Below are 19152 nucleotides of genomic sequence, written 5' to 3' on the forward strand. Positions count from 1 at the left end.
TCTTCGGAAATGTGTGGACGATGTTTTTCCGAAAGTCTGATGGGACAGCGCCAGTCTCATACACTCTACACACCATCGTGAATAATCGTTTTGTTGCCACTTCCTCCAGTGACTGTAGTAATTCAGAGAGAATTTTATCTATCCCTTTCTTCTAAAGCTCTCTTAAATTCTGATTGTAATACTGGATCCCCGTCTCTTCGCTGTCGACGCCTGTTTCTTCTTCTGTCACGTCGTCAGACAGTTCCTCCCCCCCTCACAGAAGCTCACAGTGTAATCTTTCCACCTCTCCTCTCTATCCTTTGCATTTAAATAGCAGAATTCCCACTGCACTCTTAATGTTACCGCCATTGCTTTTAATTTCACCATAGGTTGTTTTGCCTTTTCTATGCGGTGAGTCGGTCCTTCCAACAATCATTTCTTGCTTCCCTCCCTATTCATCTCATTCATAAGTGGCTTGTACTTCTTTCTTTCGTCGATCAACTGAAGTATTTCTTCTGTTACCCATGGTTTCTTTGCCGTTACCTTCCTTGTGCCTATGTTTTTCTTTGTAACTTACGTGATTGCTCTTTTGAGAGGTATTCATTCCTCTTCAGCTGAACTCCCTACTGAGCTGTTCGTTAGCGCATTGTTTATAGCCTCAGAGAACTTCAGACGTCTCTCTTCATTCCTTAGTACTTCCGTATCCCACTTCTTTGCAGGCTGTTTCTTCCCAACTAGTCTCGTAAACTCAGCCTATTCTTCATCACTAGGGAAGTGTGGTCTGAGTACATCTGTACCTGGTTACGCCTTACAATTCAATATCTGATTTCGGAATGTCTGCCTGACCATGATGCAATGTAACTGCAATCTTCTCGTACCTCCCGGCCTTTCCGAAGTATACGTCTTCCTAATGTGATTCTTGAACGGAGTTATTTGCTATTACTCATTGAAATTTATTGCAGAACTGAGTTAGTCTGTTTCCTCCCTCATTTCTACTACAAAGTCCGTGTAGTCCTTTAACCCTTTTCTCTGTTACTTTGCCTACACCCGCAGTCCAATTATCCTATTAGATTTTCATCTCCCTTTGCGTACTGAATTGCCCGTTGAATATACTCATATATTTTCTCTGTCTCTTCGTCATCCTCTTGCGTCGTCGGTATATGTAACTGAACTATTGTTGGCCACGTATCCTGTGGTTGTGCACTGTGTGTCTTTAATGCAGTGGTTTCCATTGCCTTCTGCATCCTCACGCCGTTGATCATTCTTGATCCTTAGACCTTTTAGGAGCAGTTCCTCCCGCCTAGGGCAATGCCCTGGACCTCTGTCCGGTCCTCTGCCCCCCCCCCCCCCCCCCTTCTCAAGGCCGTTGACAGAACGAGGGGTCTTCTTATGCCGTAAGGCTTCAGCCGCCAAGGATGATAATTTTTATTCAAAATTTAAGCAATAGCGTGGTTCTAACCGGGGACCAAGGACGTTTTGATTACTACTCAAAGATCCTACCCCTAGACCAGATACTTCTATGCTTGCTGTGGAGGATGCCCACGCAAACAAACCTGTTTAACACACGTTAATCCTCACATTATTTGAAAAGTACCAGTTGCATCAAGGGTGTTTCACTGAAATGTTGATTATCAAACACAAATTGACAAGTTACGTCATTTCGTTGTCTTTTGTTGTTAAGGTGAGGGATTGAAGATACTTCCAATAAGACAGCTTCAGCTTCAGTATAAGACGCTGCAAATCCAAGACGAGACAAAATCTGAATGTGATGTTTTGAGCCAAACTTCCGGTACGGGTAGGCAAAGTTTGCGTTCAATAGGCATGAAATAGATGAACGTGGGCCACAGCACTTATGGGCACGTGAACAAGAGAAACGCACATTTTCTCCCATTTCTTGGGTGAACGCTGGGGTTTCAAAATTATTTTGTCAAAGAGCAATTTTACAGATTCTGGCATAACAGACTCTGTATCACATAAAAAGTTGTTAGATGGAGGGTACTGTTTTATATTGTATATTAGTGATCTTATATCGTCTAAGATGATATTTGCAGCTGCTTTGACGATTCGGAATCCATCCTGCTGGGGTTCAAATGGTTCAAATGGCTCTGAGCACTATGGGACTCAACTGCTGAGGTCATTAGTCCCCTAGAACTTAGAACTAGTTAAACCTAACTAACCTAAGGACATCACAAACATCCATGCCCGAGGCAGGATTCGAACCTGCGACCGTAGCGGTCTTGCGGTTCCAGACTGCAGCGCCTTTAACCGCACGGCCACTTCGGCCGGCTCCTGCTGGGGATCTACGTTTCTTTTACTGTGTACTTTACTTTTCACTGTGTACTTGGAGCTCGACGTTCTTGAAACAAACGAGTGCTGCCTCTGTAGCAGTTTCAGCTATCATCGCATCGTCACCGTATTTCTGGAAATTTGACAGTGCAGACATCAGGGTGAGGTCATGATGCTATTTGCTCTAATAGATCGTCCATAGGAGACTGACATTCTTCCGTATTGGTCTCCAGGTAGGCAAAAATAGCTTGCACCCCTTCATCTATTTCTGTTGCAGGTCGATACCCTCATTTCTCCCCACTACCCGAAACATGTAACAGCTTTTTGTAGCAAAATCTTTGATTCCACCCATCTGCAGCTACCAAGTCATTTGCGTTTTGAATCTGTTGTACCACAATTTGTTGGCCAAATTCATCACCACGTCGTTTAGTTTGTTCTAATATTGAAGGTAGCACTTGCAATTTCATTTCTTTTGCAAACAAAATTTTGCTTAGCATGTGGCATTTTTATTGCGTGGTTAACAAGTCATCAGGATTTCCACTTGCACAGAGGAAATACAGGTATCCATCTCTAAAACTGAACTGACCTTTCTCCTGGGACCGACGTGACATGCCTGTTGGTTCCTTAGGATGTCGAAGGCTAACTGCTATCATTCACTCCTTAACATACTTCTTTTGCAGCATGTTTCATGCACTGTCACTTCGCTGAGCCTTTTTAGAAAACGTGTGTGAGCAGATCAATTAGGTTTAATAGTACAATCGATCAGCCGTGCCGATTCCTTTCTTTTTGACACGTTCATCTCTCATTACATTTTTTCGCAAATGAAACGCAGACTCACATTAGACGATTTCATTTAGATCATCAAAATATCACGAAAACAGACTGTGAAAAGAATCGCCAAAGAAAACAGAGTTCCGCACACCAAGGAATAAATGCAGTGACGTTCCGTAAATAAAAATTCCGATGCACTTTTTCTTATAAATGATTATTGATGTCATTCACCTGTAAAACATGGACGGTACCTGTACGCAACTAGTATTATATGCCACAAAAAGACTTCACGCAATTTGTGCCGAGTGTGTTATTAGGGACTGATTATGAAGTAAGCGATCCGTAAATGCTGGCTATCCCGCAATGTGAGATGTTCAGTTCCCATGTATAACATAACAGGTAATGTATTTCTACGATACAAACACAAACTGGAATAAAAGTGCTCAGAAGCTTGGTTTTTGCGATTTTGTACAAATTTTGAAAAATGGATGTAATTTTGGGGCAACGACCTTACCGCAGTGGATCCACCGGCTCCCGTGAGATCACCGAAGTTAATCGCTGTCGGGCGTGGTCGGCAGCTGGATGGGTGACCATCCAGGCCGCCATGCGCTGTTGTCTTTTTTCGAGTTGCACTCAGCTTCGTGATGCCAACTGAGGAGCTACTCGACCGAATAGTAGCGGCTTCGGTCAAGAATACCATCATAACGACTGGGAGAGCGGTGTGCTGACCACACGCCCCTCCTACCCGCATCCTCCTCTGAGGATGACATGGCGGTCGGATGGTCCCAGTGGGCCACTTGTGGCCTGTAGACAGAGTGGTGGATGTGATTTTGATAAATTGAAGCGCCCTCGGAATTGAAACTGCGGCCGAACAAGATTCTGAAGGCTCAACGGTACCGGCCGATCTCCGTGTCGTCCTCAGCCGGTAGGCGTCACGGGATGCGGATATGTAGGGGCGTTTAGGTCAGCCCACAGTTCTCCCGCCGTTGTCAGTGTTCATAACCGGAGCAGTTCCTTCGCAGTACGGTACTCCTCACTAGGTCTGAGTGAATCCCGCTTGCCAACAAAATGTTCAAATGTGTGTGAAATCTTATGGGACTTAACTGCTAAGGTCATCAGTCCCTAAGCTTACGCACTACTTAACCTAAATTATCCTAAAGACAAACACACACACCCATGCCCGAGGGAGGACTCGAACCTCCGCCGGGATCAGCTTGCCAACAGCGCTCGGCAGACCTGACGGCCACCCATCCAAGTGCTAGCCCAGCTCCATAGCGCTTAACTTTCGAGATCTGACGGGAACCGGTGTTACCTCTGCGGCAAGGCCCTTGGTATTGTGTGCAGGACAAAGCTGTAGCAGTTAAATTAGTAGAGAATTCTGTGCTCTTTTAGAAAGGAAATAGACGCCAAAACGTTAGGAGCACAAGAAACTGAGATATTTTGAAAAAAAATGAAAAAGTCAGAAATTTTTTGTTTTTTAACTACAGAAAGTTTAGCCAGCATAAGTTTTGTTGGTAAAACTTGGTTTTCCAATCTTTCCAACCATATGAACGAGTGAAAAAATTTTCTACTCCCTCTTTTGCAAGATGTAGGCACTGTTTCCGACAGTTTTAGTGGACTGGCTTGCTTACATTGAAGTGTGTCATTTTGTGGTGTCGTTACGATGTGACCTTGCTGCGAGACTCCAAAGTGCCAATGATCCGTAAGAACAGAGTATTTGGTGGAAATATTGAGAAGTGAAAAGAATGTCCACAATACGCTTGTCCGTCATCTGCAGATTATTGCTGTGCGGTATGGAATCCTTACCAGATAATACTTACAGAGGACATAAGAGTGTCCAAAGAAGAACAGCTCGTTTTGTATCATCGCGAAATAAGGGTAGGGGGGAGGGAGTGGTCACGGCTATGATAGGCGAGTTTGGGGGCAGTCATTAAAACAAAGGTGTTTTCGTTGCGGCGAGATCTTTCCACGAAATTTCAATCACAACTTTCTCCTCTGAATGTAAAAATATTTTACTGTCGCTGGTTTAAATAGGTAAAAATGTTCATCGCAATAAGAGAAACGAGAGCTCGTACAGAAAGATCTAAGTGTTCATTCTCCCCACGCACTATTAAAGAGTGTAACTATAGGGAAACAGTCTGAAGGTGGTTCGAAGAACTCAGTGTCAGGTAATTAAATTGAATTGCGGAGCAGACATATAAATGTAGATCTAAAACAATGCTATAAACGTCGAACATCATACGCAGCAAAGTGTCGGCTGGAAGCTTGATTGCAGCAGTATGAGAACAGACGTGCAGAAACCATACTTTAGCGATTCTACAACTACATTTTTTTTTATCCTTTAGAATTTGTATTGCTTATCTTTATCACTTTGCTATTACAGTGGTAGAACGGAACTCTATTAACACCACGGAGAGACTGACATCGTCTTCGACCACGCAGGGTGCATTGTGTCCCCATAAGCCGGTAGCACACACAAAATCTTTCCTCTCTTCGGCGTAGCACCACCGAAAGTGAGAAGTGGAGCAACAGCAGCGGGAATATCGAAACAGTTGAAAGACCAGCGCTACTCTACCCATAGATACTAGGAGTATCTTTCGAGGCTCAGGTAATGAAAGTTCTTCGTGAATATCACGAAACCACTTTCATTAACTCTTGAAAACCGATGACTAAAATTCGGGCGATAGCAAGTATCACAACCAAGGGCACTGCCGCGTTAGAAACACCTGTTCCTGTCTATCACCGAAGTTAAGCAATGGGTTGTTACTTGGATGGGTGACCTTCTGTCTGGGTATGTCATTGCCGTTGGCTCATTGACACCTGAGTGCCGTCCAATTGCAAGACTATCACCACGTCGTTGGCTCCTACGGCATACCAACATAACTCTCGTACAGCTGTTAAAGAAAATGTCGCCAAGGCTGAGCTGCCCTATATTTTTTGGAAATCGTACAACCGAGTGAATGCAGGGATCTCAAGTGCAAAGCGAACTTCGGTAGATACGGCTGCAGTGATAGGGTTGACAAATCCTCGTGTGTGGTCTGGTCCAGAATAACCACCACTTGCACATGACAAAACTTAATTGAACCCAAGAATAGAGATGTCTCGAAGGCTTCGCATTGGGAGTCTTGCATATGAAATTATTATTATTGACAGGTGTATAAATTTATTATTGCAAATATGGAAAATAAAAATTAATAAAGCATTTTATCTGTTTAACGTCCACCGCTGGGTAAGTCCTCTAGACTAGTCCATGTCTATCGTAAGCTATATGCATCCATGTTAGTTCTGCATGAAACTGTTGCCATCTAGCCATTCCATGAAGTCATCGTCTCGGTATTTTTTATCACGTAGGATCTAGCAAATAATTTCCTTGCTCCATTTATCATCCAATCGTCGAGCTCCATATATCGTTCCCTTCTATTTAATTTTCATTACAGTTGTAATTGTTTTTTCCGTTGCAATTTGTTGTCAGACCCATTTTTTGTTTTTCTGTTTCCTGTAGTCTCCAACATACATCTCCCCATTGCTCCGTTGAACGCTAATAAACAAATGTGAGAAATAACACACTAATATTGTGTGGTTTCCTTGAATCTTTAGACTGGATTAATAATAAATAGAGAAACATTAATATCACAATTTGAATACTTTGGGTGCCCTACTTACTCTCTCCCCAGTTGAGTGCAACGCGTGTCATATAGGCTTAAATGTCGGTTACGTCGTCAAAACATTGACTCTTCATGTGAATTTCTGTACTCTGTTATTTTGTGGTAGGTTCGTATTGATAAAGCCGTCTTGTCGCCCGTGAATGATGTTTTCCAGAAAAGAATAGTCAGTTTTCTGCATCTCAATCAAGTCGCGACAGGTGTCTACGTTTCGTTGTTTTTGTTCGGGAGTCAGTCGTGTGATGCAAACATTGCACACCTTTTTTTTCTCCAAACTATGTTTTGAACACCTGATATAGTGATGTTGCTACATTGTGATTTATGATACTACAAATTGCACGTCCACTACTTAACAATATTACTCTACGCAAATGCACACTGTTGAACACGCACGCACGCAGAGAGAGAGAGAGAGAGAGAGAGAGAGAGAGAGAGAGTAAACAAACAAACAAAAGATAAGACGTGGCACTATACTCACTTGAGAACAACTGGACGTCAAATGGGACTGGACACTCGATAACATGTTTCTAAATGTTTTGGCAAAGTGAAAAGTGTTAGTTACAAACGAAAGCCTGCAAACATGTATATTTTAGTGTGTGGGTCTCAATAACTCATGAAAAAGAATTCATCGAAGCTAAGCTTAAGTAATAGCAGATATAGGCGCGAAATATCTTGTGACAATGAGATTACGTGTAGATATAAAGTGATGTGTTAACTGGCCAACCAAATTCTCATTAACATCATTTGGTTGCAGATGACAAGCTACCCGTATGTGATAATGTACAGAGGATCCTGCATATCGGTGTAACGTAAAATTAAGCTAATGACAACATACAGTAACGGTCTTTAGGCCCAATTTTCGTTTATGAGTTCTCATTTAAAATACGTTAACATTTCACAGATTTGAGTAAAGAAAACCACTGACGGTGGCACAGAGGTAATGATTCATGTTCTGCATAATAGGCGGACCTTATGCCAATAATTTACCTGCAAACACCCAGTGCAGAAACAGCAAATCCAAATAATGCACGAACTGACAAATCACTACCCGAACCAGAAAAGAGGCACAATTAATACGCTCGTAACTCGAGCAAGACGAATGTGTGAGCCGCAGCACCTCAGACGCCAGATGCAATATTTGGAAACCGTCGTGAAGAGCAGTGGGTACTACACCAGTTGCGTAACAAACGTCGCAGAATCAAACACACGGCCAAGTGACATGTCAGAAAAGAAACGTCGGCTACAGCCTTTCTCCTATACATGCCCAGAATGACTGGCAGAATCGGCCGTATATTGCGCCAAAACGGAGTAAGGACTATTTATAAGCTGACAAAGAAGTACAAGAGAGTCCCAGTTCGGCAAAGGAGAAAAAGGACTCCACTTGCAACGTCGGGAATATACCGCATACCATGTGCACGCGGATAAATCTGTGTTCGATTTATGAGACGGTCAATCAACATCAGGATCACCTAACATAAGGGGCATTGCAGGTTGGGACAGGTGGAGAAATCGGCCGTTGTGGAGCACACTCTGTGTGACCGACCACTTACTAAAATTCTTGCTATACAGAAGAGCTATCACACCCTCTCGCTCTCGGATGCTATGGAAATACATAAACATGAGAATAGTTTCAACAAGAAAGAAGAAAGGCTCAAGGTGAACGGATCCTGGATTCTCTTTCTGTAGCGAACGACCGTTGCAGGTAGCAAAGGGCGAACCGCAGCGATAATGACCGCGGAAAACCCGATGCTCGTTGGCGCGCCAGTTGTGATCTGCGGCCGCAAGCTCGACTCCAGTTCACCACCAACAATGGAGGGTGAAGCTTTGGCAACGCCAGCCCCTCATGCTGGCGAAACGTTGGAATAATCATCAAACAAACGTCGGCCGAAGAACCCGAGACAGAAGGCCGTTTGTCAACAAGTGGCCACGAAACCCTTAACAACTTTGCAGAACAGATGATCCGACGTTGTTTCTTTGAAACCGAAATTCGATTCTGCTTCTCTCAAACTCAGTTTTATGGTTAGCGATTGTTTCTAAATATACAGTATTTAAATGCCACTGATCGAAAAAGGTGGTAGTCAGGGAGAGCAGCGTATGGAGAATACGGCGGGAGGGATAGGACTTCTCATTTCAATGTTTCATGTATATTTTGACGGATTTTGCGACATGGGGTCGAGCACTGACCCGCTGCAAAATTACCTTTACGTGTCTATCGCTGTGTTGTGGCCGTTTGTGTTTCAGTGCTGGACTCGAACGCATCAATTGCTTTCGATAATGGTGTTCTGTGATTGTCTTCGTCTGTCTCAGTAGCTACGAAAACGTTCTGTCTTCCACCGCCATGCCGGTCTTCGACATCAAAATCACCTTCTTAATGCGTTGAAAACATTCTCTTTACGTTCTTCCACTAATAGTTCTCTCACCAGTAGTCTTACCCAGCATCTTAAGAGCCACAGCCGCAGATCTCTTCATGTTAAAGCAGAAAATTAAAACCTCCCGCAAATGGCGAGAAATGGCTACGTAAGTTGACGTACTTAATCGAGAATAACCTTACGATGCAATCACAAATCAACCAATATTTTTATGGCATTATGTTTACAGATGCCTAAGCTTATTGTTTTACACCTACGACCAATCACCCGAGCCCCACTTGCCGCTACACCCGTCTATTGCAAAACGGCGGAAGCAAAGTTGTAGACATAATAACACACGAGCGACTAGAACGTCGTTATTGATTGGTATCTTAACTGCAAACACGTACCGTTTCTGTAATGAACTTGTGGTAATCCGTTGTTTATTTAGTAGTTCGTTTGACTATACGAATAACGATCTAACTGACGTCGAAAGTGCAGTCTTCTTCGTACCAACATTTGAACTAAAGAAAAGTGAGGTATAACGTAGCTTAATGTATTTATCTTTAGTTATAACTTTATGTCAGACTGTTAATCTAACTCTGTTCATCACCTTTGCACCTTACAGTATTCTATCACCTGGGCTCAAATCCTGCCCTCTTACGCACACGGTTTTAATTTCTCAGTGAGAAGATTCATTCATGTGTTCACATTTATTTGATAGTCACAAGGAGGAAACAGTCAGAAAAAAGAGACAACTATCTGATTCACAGGTGCTGTTTCGTTGACCATCAGGACGTGAGAATCAGCTGAATTAGAGTGATTATCGTTAGAGGTCTGATACCTGAGGATTGGACGCTGCTTGCCATTGGCCAATTAGCGCACGACCTCACTCTTTGCAGGTCTCACTTTTGGTGAGTATGTGAACGTTAATTATACTGTGTTCTCTTGCCTATGTAGAGAATAGCCTTTTATGCGGGTTTAAAGTCTCACAGCCACCTCTCGTCGTTCTCTGATATTACTGCTGTAACTTCTTGTAAGATTGAAAAGGTATCTAATATTTTGTGTTTATATGTTTCTACGGAAGCTTAACCTGTTTCATAAGCTCGAGTGAAACAGACTGAAAGTAAATAAACTTCTTTCAGGCTGTTCTCAGGCTGCATAAGGAAGGAACGCAGTATGAATAAGATATGTGAAATTGTGACAGAACTGAATCCGTTGGATGGGCTCAGAGATACGTTAGAAAGAATAGAGTTGGCTAAGAAATTCTGGGAGAGGTGTGTCGAAACGTGTTCACATCCAAATATCCCATGAAAATACTTTGGTTGTCCTGAACATGATATTCGTGATTCCACACCGACTCGGATATTGCCGAAACTTTCCTCCTTAGTCTACACTTACATTGGACGCATATTGCTCCCTAGCAGATGCAGACAGATTGTGAGACCCAATGTCGTCCGACGTCGTTCTTGACGATACCTACATTGGATTCCCTATTTCTCACGATCTGATTTAGAATAATTAAATGCACAGTGCTCGTTTTTGTGTCGACTTCTGCTACTTAGGAGCCTTCACCTTAATAAGAGAATTAGAAAAAATGTTCGGATGCGCCAGTTTCACAAGATACAGTCACAGGGGAGTTTTTTAACCTGCCAACCTCTACGAAGTTGTCGAGATGAATTCAAAATTATAGAAACATTTGACCACATTTTGAAGGCATAAGAAACGATCTAACTGGCCAACAGGGCAGGTTTAAGGCCCCAGGAACACAAATGACAGCTTGGGCGACCAGACCGAGAGGGGCACCAGAGTCTCCCAAGTGCAAAATTTATATATAGAATGAAAAAAATTAGCAGTGGAAGCTGACACGGGTGAAAGTGTAATCATGGAAGCAACAACCTTCCAGCAAACGATCCGTTCGCGAGATCATTGAGCTAGAAGCGGCCACTGTGAAATATCGTCCTAGTTACTTCAGATGTGTTCGAAATGTAAATTATTCGTCAAGTCCCCATCTAATTGGGCGCAGATTACATCCAACGACTGCGTTAACAAGAAATACAACGCTGCTTCAGCGTGTAACTTTATAGGGTAAGTCAGGATGATATGGTGAATCGGGTGAAATGGTGAATTGCTTTAATTCTTTACTGGTTAAACAGATGTCTCTGTATGTCTGTATGCCAACAGTCTCTAATCATCTGTGCAGTGTGCACGAGTTGAAAACCAGCTTCGTTTTAAAAACCGTAAGTGCTTTGTACAAAACTGTTTTCGATGCTAAATAATTTTTATATGCTGCATGCATTTGTAGATGTTACTTCAGGTAGCGTACTCCGCGGGGTATTTTTGGATATAGTCTGCCTTCTTATACTGCTTGCGTCTAGTGTTTTGAACTTCTTGCCGTGAAATTCACCGTTTCACACATAGCAGATGGGAGAAACGGGCAGGGGTGATACGGTGAAGGACTTTTCTTATATGTAAAGTGTAAAGCTTTTATTTAGGTACATCCAAACCATGGTTTTTGACAAGTCATGAAATGTTAGCGTTTTCTATCCCATGCGAGAGTTATATTCTGTTTTATCCGACGTCTCAATACAATCGTTAATTTAAAAACTAATATATATATATATATATATATATATATATATATATATATATATATATATATATATATATATAATTTGCGAGTACAGTTGGGTTTGTCAGTGATTAAAAAAGTAAATGTTCTAACTACCGCCATTGTTCCAGGCAAAGATGCGTATATTTTACAAAAGACAAAAAATATCCAGCCGTGCTGATTGGACAGAGGAGCAACTTAACGATGCCGTAAAAGCGGTGCAAAATGGAATCACCCTGAATAAAGCCTCAAAGGAGTTTCACGTTCCATGGGCAACGCTGAAGAGAGAATTAGCAAACGGGTGCTTCACGAAAAAACCTTTGGGTGGGCTGCCTGTACTAACACAAGAATGTGAGAAAAAGTTGGTAAAACATATCATAACATTACAAAACTTCGGATTTGCACCGACAAGGACCGAAGTACGTACTATGGAATATAAATTAGCTGAGAAATATAACCAACATCACAAATTTAACCGAGAAAAGGAAATTACTGGAATGGACTGGCTACATTTATTCTTAAAAAGAAATCCAGAACTCTCAATTCGCAAATCGGAAGGAGTTTCACCAGCACGGTCAAGGGGTTTAAGTACGAAAAACGTTTCAGACTATTTTTCATTGCTGCAGAACATCTTGGTAGAGCATAACCTCCTTGATAAGCCGGGAAATACACATATTCAACGTAGGTGAGTCCGGACTTCAGCTGAATAATAGACCAGGTTACGTGTTGGCTGCAAAGTGGTCTAAGAGCGTACCAGCGATAACATCCGGTGAAAAGGGTGAAACCATATCTGTAATCGCTTGCCGCAATGGAGAGGGCATGTTTTTACCCCGAGCTTGTGTTTTAAAGGGAAAAATGAAAAGGCCGAGTACAAGGACGATATGCCGCCGAAGGACGATATGCCGCCGGGTTCCACGATATTCATGTCACAAAAGTCGGCGTACGTAACAACTGATATTTTTCTTCTGTGGCTAAGGAACCATTTTGCACCTAGGAAGCCTGAGGGAACAGTCGTGCTTATTTTGGATGGACTTAGCTCTCATTGCAGCAGCGTGGACACATTAGAGTTTGCAGAAGAAAAAAACATAATTTTGCTCTGTCTACCCAGCCACACTACACAGTATCTGCAGCCGCTAGACAAAGCATTTTTTTTTAAGCTCTGAAATCCTATTATTACAATGCTTGCAATTCGTACATTAAAATGAATCCAAATAGAAAAATTTCCAGACTAGTGTTCGGAGGACTGCTTACAAAGGCATGGGTAGAAGCAGCTATGACAGAGAAGGCAATATCGGGGTTCAGAAGCACAGGAATCGTCCTGTTTAATCTTGATGTCATCCCCGAATACGCGTTTTTAACATCAGCTTCAGATCAACATCAGGCAAACAACGAACGACATGAAAACAGACCAACTTCATCTCGACCAAGTTGTTCGCACTGGCAGGAGATACCTAATCCCTCGGAAGAAGCAACTTCAGACGTAGATAACGATCAGGGACTAGAACACATAAAAGCTTCACCACAACTGGGCTGTTCGCAACGGGCGGAAAATCCACAGGAAAACATGCAGTCTTCATCAGAAGCAACAGATATGACCTCGACAGTGGCAACTGAAGAATCTCAAATAACCCCTGGAAAACTCTTGGACCATATTTCGCCTATGCCTATCCTAGATAAAGTTGCATCTGCAAAGAAGAAGTCCAGAGCTTTAGATGAGGTTTTGACTTCTCCAGAAAGCATCGACAACCTGTGAGACAGAAAACGACAAAATGAGTCAGTGAAGAGTAGAGCAAATGCTAAAAAGAGGACCAGAGGGGAAACCGTAACCAAAGGAAAAACCGTAACCAAAGAGACTACCAAAGGAATTATCAAAAAAGCAGCAGCCTTAGAAAGGAAAAGCGTCTACCACTGACACCGAATCCGACTCGTCGCTGGATATCCAATTGCAAGACGATGATGACGAACTGTACAGTTTGCACTAAAAAGGATGTGGATTGGATTAAATGTATTAGCTGCCAACGTTGGCTACATGAAGACTATTCAAAATATGAATCGATGTGTGACGTATGTGGCAAAAAGCAGGGAAAATAAGTTCACCACTTCACCCAAAGGGCATTCGCCGTGTTATTTATGTATTTTGTGAAAGGGGAGTGTTTTTATTTTGTTTAAATATACAATTTATTGTCTTCTATGAGGCCCAAAGTTCACCACTTCACCCAAAGGGCATTCGTCGTGTTATTTATATATATTTTGAAAGGGGAGTGTTTTTATTTTGTTTAAATATACAATTTATTGTCTTCTATGAGGCCCAAATTTTTTGTTCACCATATCACCCTGTTTTACCTTACAAATCACAATACATTCGAAACTGTTGAGAGATGTGTTCCACGTGTAGTCCTCACATTTGGAGGCAATACTGCACTCACGTCTGCAGTAAATTGCGAAATCTTTGAAACACCCCCACGATCATCTCGGTCTTGACAAAGCTGCGCCATTTCTACAGCCGTGTCGACTGGAGTAATGTACACTTTACTTTTGACGTGACCCCATATAGAAGAAACCGAAGGATTGAGTTTGGGCTACCTTGGATGTCCAAGTATAAGCTTCGGTTGACGTATCCATCTTGGACCTATTGACGCATTATATCGGTAAAAAAAAAATGTACCTGTACCTCATCAGGCATGTATCACACTGCCCAAAGTTGCACAAGGTAACATAGGCCATTGGTGAAAGTTAACTCCAATTATATGCAGACTTAAGCCCAATGTTTACATTTGAGGTACATCTGTACTAATCAGGACAGTATTTTGTACTGAAATTAGTGACGGTTAGTAACCACACATTCGCAATTGTGTCGCAAACCAGATGTTAGCCGACCCATGTTCACTGGAATGTCTTTACTTCTGTTATCGTATTCTTTCACACGTCTCACTCTGATATACTGAAGAGCCAATGAGACTGGTACACTTGCCTAATATCGCGTAGGGCCCCCGCGAGCACGCAGAAGTGTCGTAGCACGACGTGGCATGGATTCGACTAATTTCTGAAATAGTACTGGAGGGAACTGACACCATGAATCCTGCAGGGCTGTCCATAAATCCATAAGAGTACGAGGGGGATGAGATCTCTTCTGAACAGTACGTTGCAAGGCATCCCAGATATGCTCAATAATGTTCATGTCTCGGGAGTTCGGCGCCAGCGAAAGTGTTGTGCATATAGCGCAATGCCATAGTCCTAATCATCATATGCAGGAGCAAGAAGTAATTCAGTAAACTCATAAGAGTGTTCCAGAACCACTCTGTAGCAATTCTGGAGATGTGGGGTGTCGCATTAGCCTGGTGTAATTGCCCAAGTTCAGCGGAAAGCACAATGGACATGAATAGATGCAGGTGATCAGACAGGATGCTTAGGCACGTGTCACCTGTCAGAGTCGTATCTAGACGTATCAGGGGTCCCACATCACTCTAACTTCACATGTCCCACACCATTACAGAGCCTCCACCAGCCTGAAAAGTCCTTGCTGACATGCAGCATCCATGGATTCATGAGGCTGTCTCCATTCCCGTACTCGTCCATCCGCTCCGATACAATTCGAAACGAGGCTCGTGCAACCAGGCAACATGTTTCCAGTAATCAGTAGTCCAATGTCGGCGTTGACGGGCCCAGGCGAGGGGGAAAGCTTTGTGTCGTGCAGTCATCGAGGGTATATACGAGTGGACCTTCGGCTCCGAAAGCCCATATTGATGACGTTTCGTTGAATGGTTCGTACGCTCGCACTTACTGATGCTTCAGCATTGACATCTGCAGCAATTTGCAGAAGGGTTGCTCTTTTGTCACATTGAACACCCTTCAGTCGTCTTTCTTACAGGATCTTTCTCCGGCAGCAGCCATGTCGGAGATTTGTTGTTTTACCGGATTCCTGATTTTCATGGCATGTTCGTGAAATGGTCTCACGGGAAAATCCCCACTTCATCGCTACCTCGGAGATGCTGAGTCCCATTGCTCGTGCGCCAACTATAACACCACACTCAGACTCCCTTAAATCACTGCCATTGCAGCAGCAGTAACCGATCTAACAACTGCGCCTGACACTTGCCTTGCGCCGCGCGGTATTAGCCTAGCGGTCTGAGGCGCTGCAGTCATGGACTGTGTGGCTGGTCCTGGCGGAGGTTCGAGTCCTCCCTCGGGCATGGGTGTGTGTGTTTGTCCTTAGGGTAATGTAGATTAAGTAGTGTGTAAGCTTAGGGACTGATGACCTTAGCAGTTAAGTCCCATTAGATTTCACACACATTTGAACTTGTCTTAAATAGGCGTTACCGACCTAAGCGCCGTATTCTGCGTGTTCACATATCTCTGTATTTGAATACCCATGCCTATACCAGTTTCTTTGGCGCTTCAGTGTATGTAAATGATGTATTTTTCACTAAGAGATCTCATGTTTATCTTAAATGAAAATTAGTTGTGACTTTCCTTAATATCCAGCTCAGAAATAAGATTTAAAAATGTATTTCTGTTACAGAGGAAAACCCCTATTATAAAAGAAATAAAAACTGCTTCTATTATGATTAGATTTAGTTTTCTTATCAAGGGCCCAAGGAAAAGAAGTTTATTCCTGAAAAGGCAGCGGGTAAGGGTGATCGCCTAATGAAGGGGGGGGGGGGGGGGGAGATAGTCTCGAACCGGCCCTGTTGATCAGACTTAACTTCAGGATATGCACCAGTCATGGTGCGTTAACTAAACACTGTTGTTTTAATAATATTGTCACACTAATATTAGTTTGTTAATGAGTAAATGTATGAGCTAGAGATAATCAATTGTCGCCCTTGTTATGCGCCTTCGGGTTACGATAGCCGACTGGAAACAAACATGTTTGGTCGTCCTACATCGATTCCGGAGGGTTACGGATCCAATGTACACTAATGTTCATAAATTAACGATAATTGCAGAATGTGATGCCACACAGCGTGGCACTACACAAAACTAGCGCTAATGACATAGGCACATAGGGAACACACACGACACATCTGTAATTCCACGGTATTGGTGATACGTTGAGAAAACCGTCCCGAAACACATGTGCTAAAAACGCCACTGTTTCCTGCGCTTGTACTCCGACATCAATATGTGATATGATCACCATGCACACGTACACAGGCCGCACAACGTGTTGGCATACTCTGGATCAGGGGGTCGAGCACCTGTTGGGGTATAGCCTCCCATCCTTGCGCCAGTACCTGTCGGAGCTCCTGAAGTGTCCCAGGGGCTTGAAGATGTGCAGCGATATGTCGACAGAGAGCATCCCAGACGTGCTCCATGGGGTTTAGGTGTGGAGAACAGGCAGGCCACTCCATTCGCCAGATACCTTCTGCCTTAAGGTACTCCTCCACGATAGCAGCTCGGTGGGGCCGTGCGTTATCAATCATCAGGAGGAAGGTGGGACCCACTGCAACCCTGAAAAGGCGGACATACTGGTGCAAAATGACGTCCCGATACACCTGACCTGTTACAGTTTGTCTGTCAAAGAGATGCAAGGCTGTACGTGCACCAATCATAATCCCACCCTACACCATCAAACCACGACCTCCATACAGGTCCCTTTCAAGGACATTAAGAGATTGATATCTGGTTCCTGCTTCACGCCAGATGTAAACCCGGCGAGAACCACTGTTCAGGCTATACCTGGACTCCGTGAACATAACCTGGGACCACTGTTCCAATGACCAGGTACTGTGTTCTTGACGCCAGGCTTTACGGACTCTCGTGTGACCAGGGGTCAGTGGAATGCACCTTGCAGGTCTCCTGGCGAATAAACCATGTCTGTTCAGTCGTCTGTAGACTGTGTGTCTGGAGACAACAATTCCAGTGGCTGCGGTAAGGTCCCAAGCAAGGTTACTGCAGTACTCCGTGGCCGCCTGCGGGCACTGATGGTGAGATACCGGTCTTTTTGTGGTGTTGTACACTGTGGACGTCGCGTACTGTAGCGCCTGGACACGTTTCCTGTCTGCCGGAATCGTTGCCATAATCTTGAGATCACACTTCGTGACACACGGAGGGCCCATGCTATGACCAGCCTCCAGTCGCCCTAGCATTCTACCCCTCATAACGTCATCAATAATTGTTGTTTGAGCCATTTTCAACACACAGTCACCATTAGCACGTCTGAAAACGTCTGCACACTTACTCGCTGCACTGTGCTCTGACATGCACCAACTCACCTCTGCGTATGTGGACTGCTGCCAGCGCCACCGTGCGACGACCGCAGGTCAAATGTAGCGTATGATCATACCCCGAGGTGATTTAAACCCGCAAACCACCCACCAGAGCGTTGTTTCACCATGTATCAGCAATATCCTTAGTTTATGAGCGTGAGTGTTGGTGTGGAATTTACACATCCATTGTATCCGCATTAATCTCAGAAAATAATTACACCTTTCATGGGCCTAGTTGTTCAGTACGTGTGGAATCACGACGGTGCGGTCTTGCTCTGATTAAGTCAAGTCCAACATTTCCCATTGACCCATCTGTTAATTAATTGTTAACACAACTGCGTGTGCGCGCGTGAGCGAGACAGCGAAAAAGGAACTGCGAGGAGTAGGGGCGAGGGAAAATACTCTGTGAAAGCTGGGCGACATGAAGTGAAGCATTCGACAGATGTAGAGAGGGACAAAATTTCTGCTCGCGCCGTTACTGGTAGATACTGTACTTTTTATTATATGGAACTCTCATAGTCTAGAAGGAACCACAAACAGCTGAGTGTCATAGAACTGTACCTAGAATCAGCATCTGTAATAGTATAGTAATGTTGTACCTCAGTTACTTGACAAAATTTTTTGATGCAGTGTGTTGGAGTACTGTTTGTTAGGTACCTTCACCAGCTTTGTCGTTTGATGTTTGAGGGAGTCGAGAGGTAGGAGCCGGCCACAACGCAGTTTTAGTCCTTTCTAGAGTGCTACGTGCTCGCTATTTTACCTGTTTTGAAGGGGCTTGGAGGTCCTTGTCAAGCACCGACTGACAGCACGCCCGCCACATTGCCCGTGGGAAAAACGACATCCTGTCAGTAAAGACGTGTGATTGACGTATTCTTGAGGGTTTTTTGTTTATAAGTATTTTGTTTTGTTTCACACTATCACGTAATAATGATAACAATTATAACCAGCTTCGGCCATACGTTGGCCATCGTTGGGTTTTACGAGAGAAAAAGAAAAAAATCCACATTGAAATCTTAATTATCTTTTTAAGTTTTTTCGAGCTGCATTTATAAGGAAAAAAAACAAAGTACATTAACGATTTGCCTTCTTGTTCGCCAAATGCCACATATGACATGTAGATATGAACCATGTGTATTCTGGTTACTTGGAAATAGAACTGGAGAAAAATTTATATATTGCTGTGTATTTTTTCCCCTATTGTATAATCCGAAAATTTTCAATGTATCCGTGCGACCGCTGCGGTCGCAGGTTCGAATCCTGCCTCGGGCATGGATGTTGTGATGTCC

At 43.4% G+C, this 19152-nt stretch overlaps 1 protein-coding gene across 2 annotated transcripts in view; it reads left to right on the forward strand.

Moving 5' to 3' along the window:
- Positions 1 to 19152, forward strand: part of LOC124787602 (A-kinase anchor protein 1, mitochondrial-like) — a 277269-nt gene that overhangs the window by 159873 nt on the left and 98244 nt on the right. Inside the window, exon 3 of one of the 2 annotated variants that reach the window (XM_047254353.1) lies at positions 9820 to 9960. The exons of the other annotated variant lie outside the window; for it this stretch is intronic. The gene's annotated coding sequence lies outside the window, so the exon portion shown is untranslated. The remainder of the gene's footprint in view (positions 1 to 9819; positions 9961 to 19152) is intronic. 2 annotated transcript variants of the gene reach the window in all.

The sequence above is a fragment of the Schistocerca piceifrons genome, chromosome 3 (assembly GCF_021461385.2).
Source record: "Schistocerca piceifrons isolate TAMUIC-IGC-003096 chromosome 3, iqSchPice1.1, whole genome shotgun sequence".
NCBI lineage: Eukaryota > Metazoa > Arthropoda > Insecta > Orthoptera > Acrididae > Schistocerca > Schistocerca piceifrons.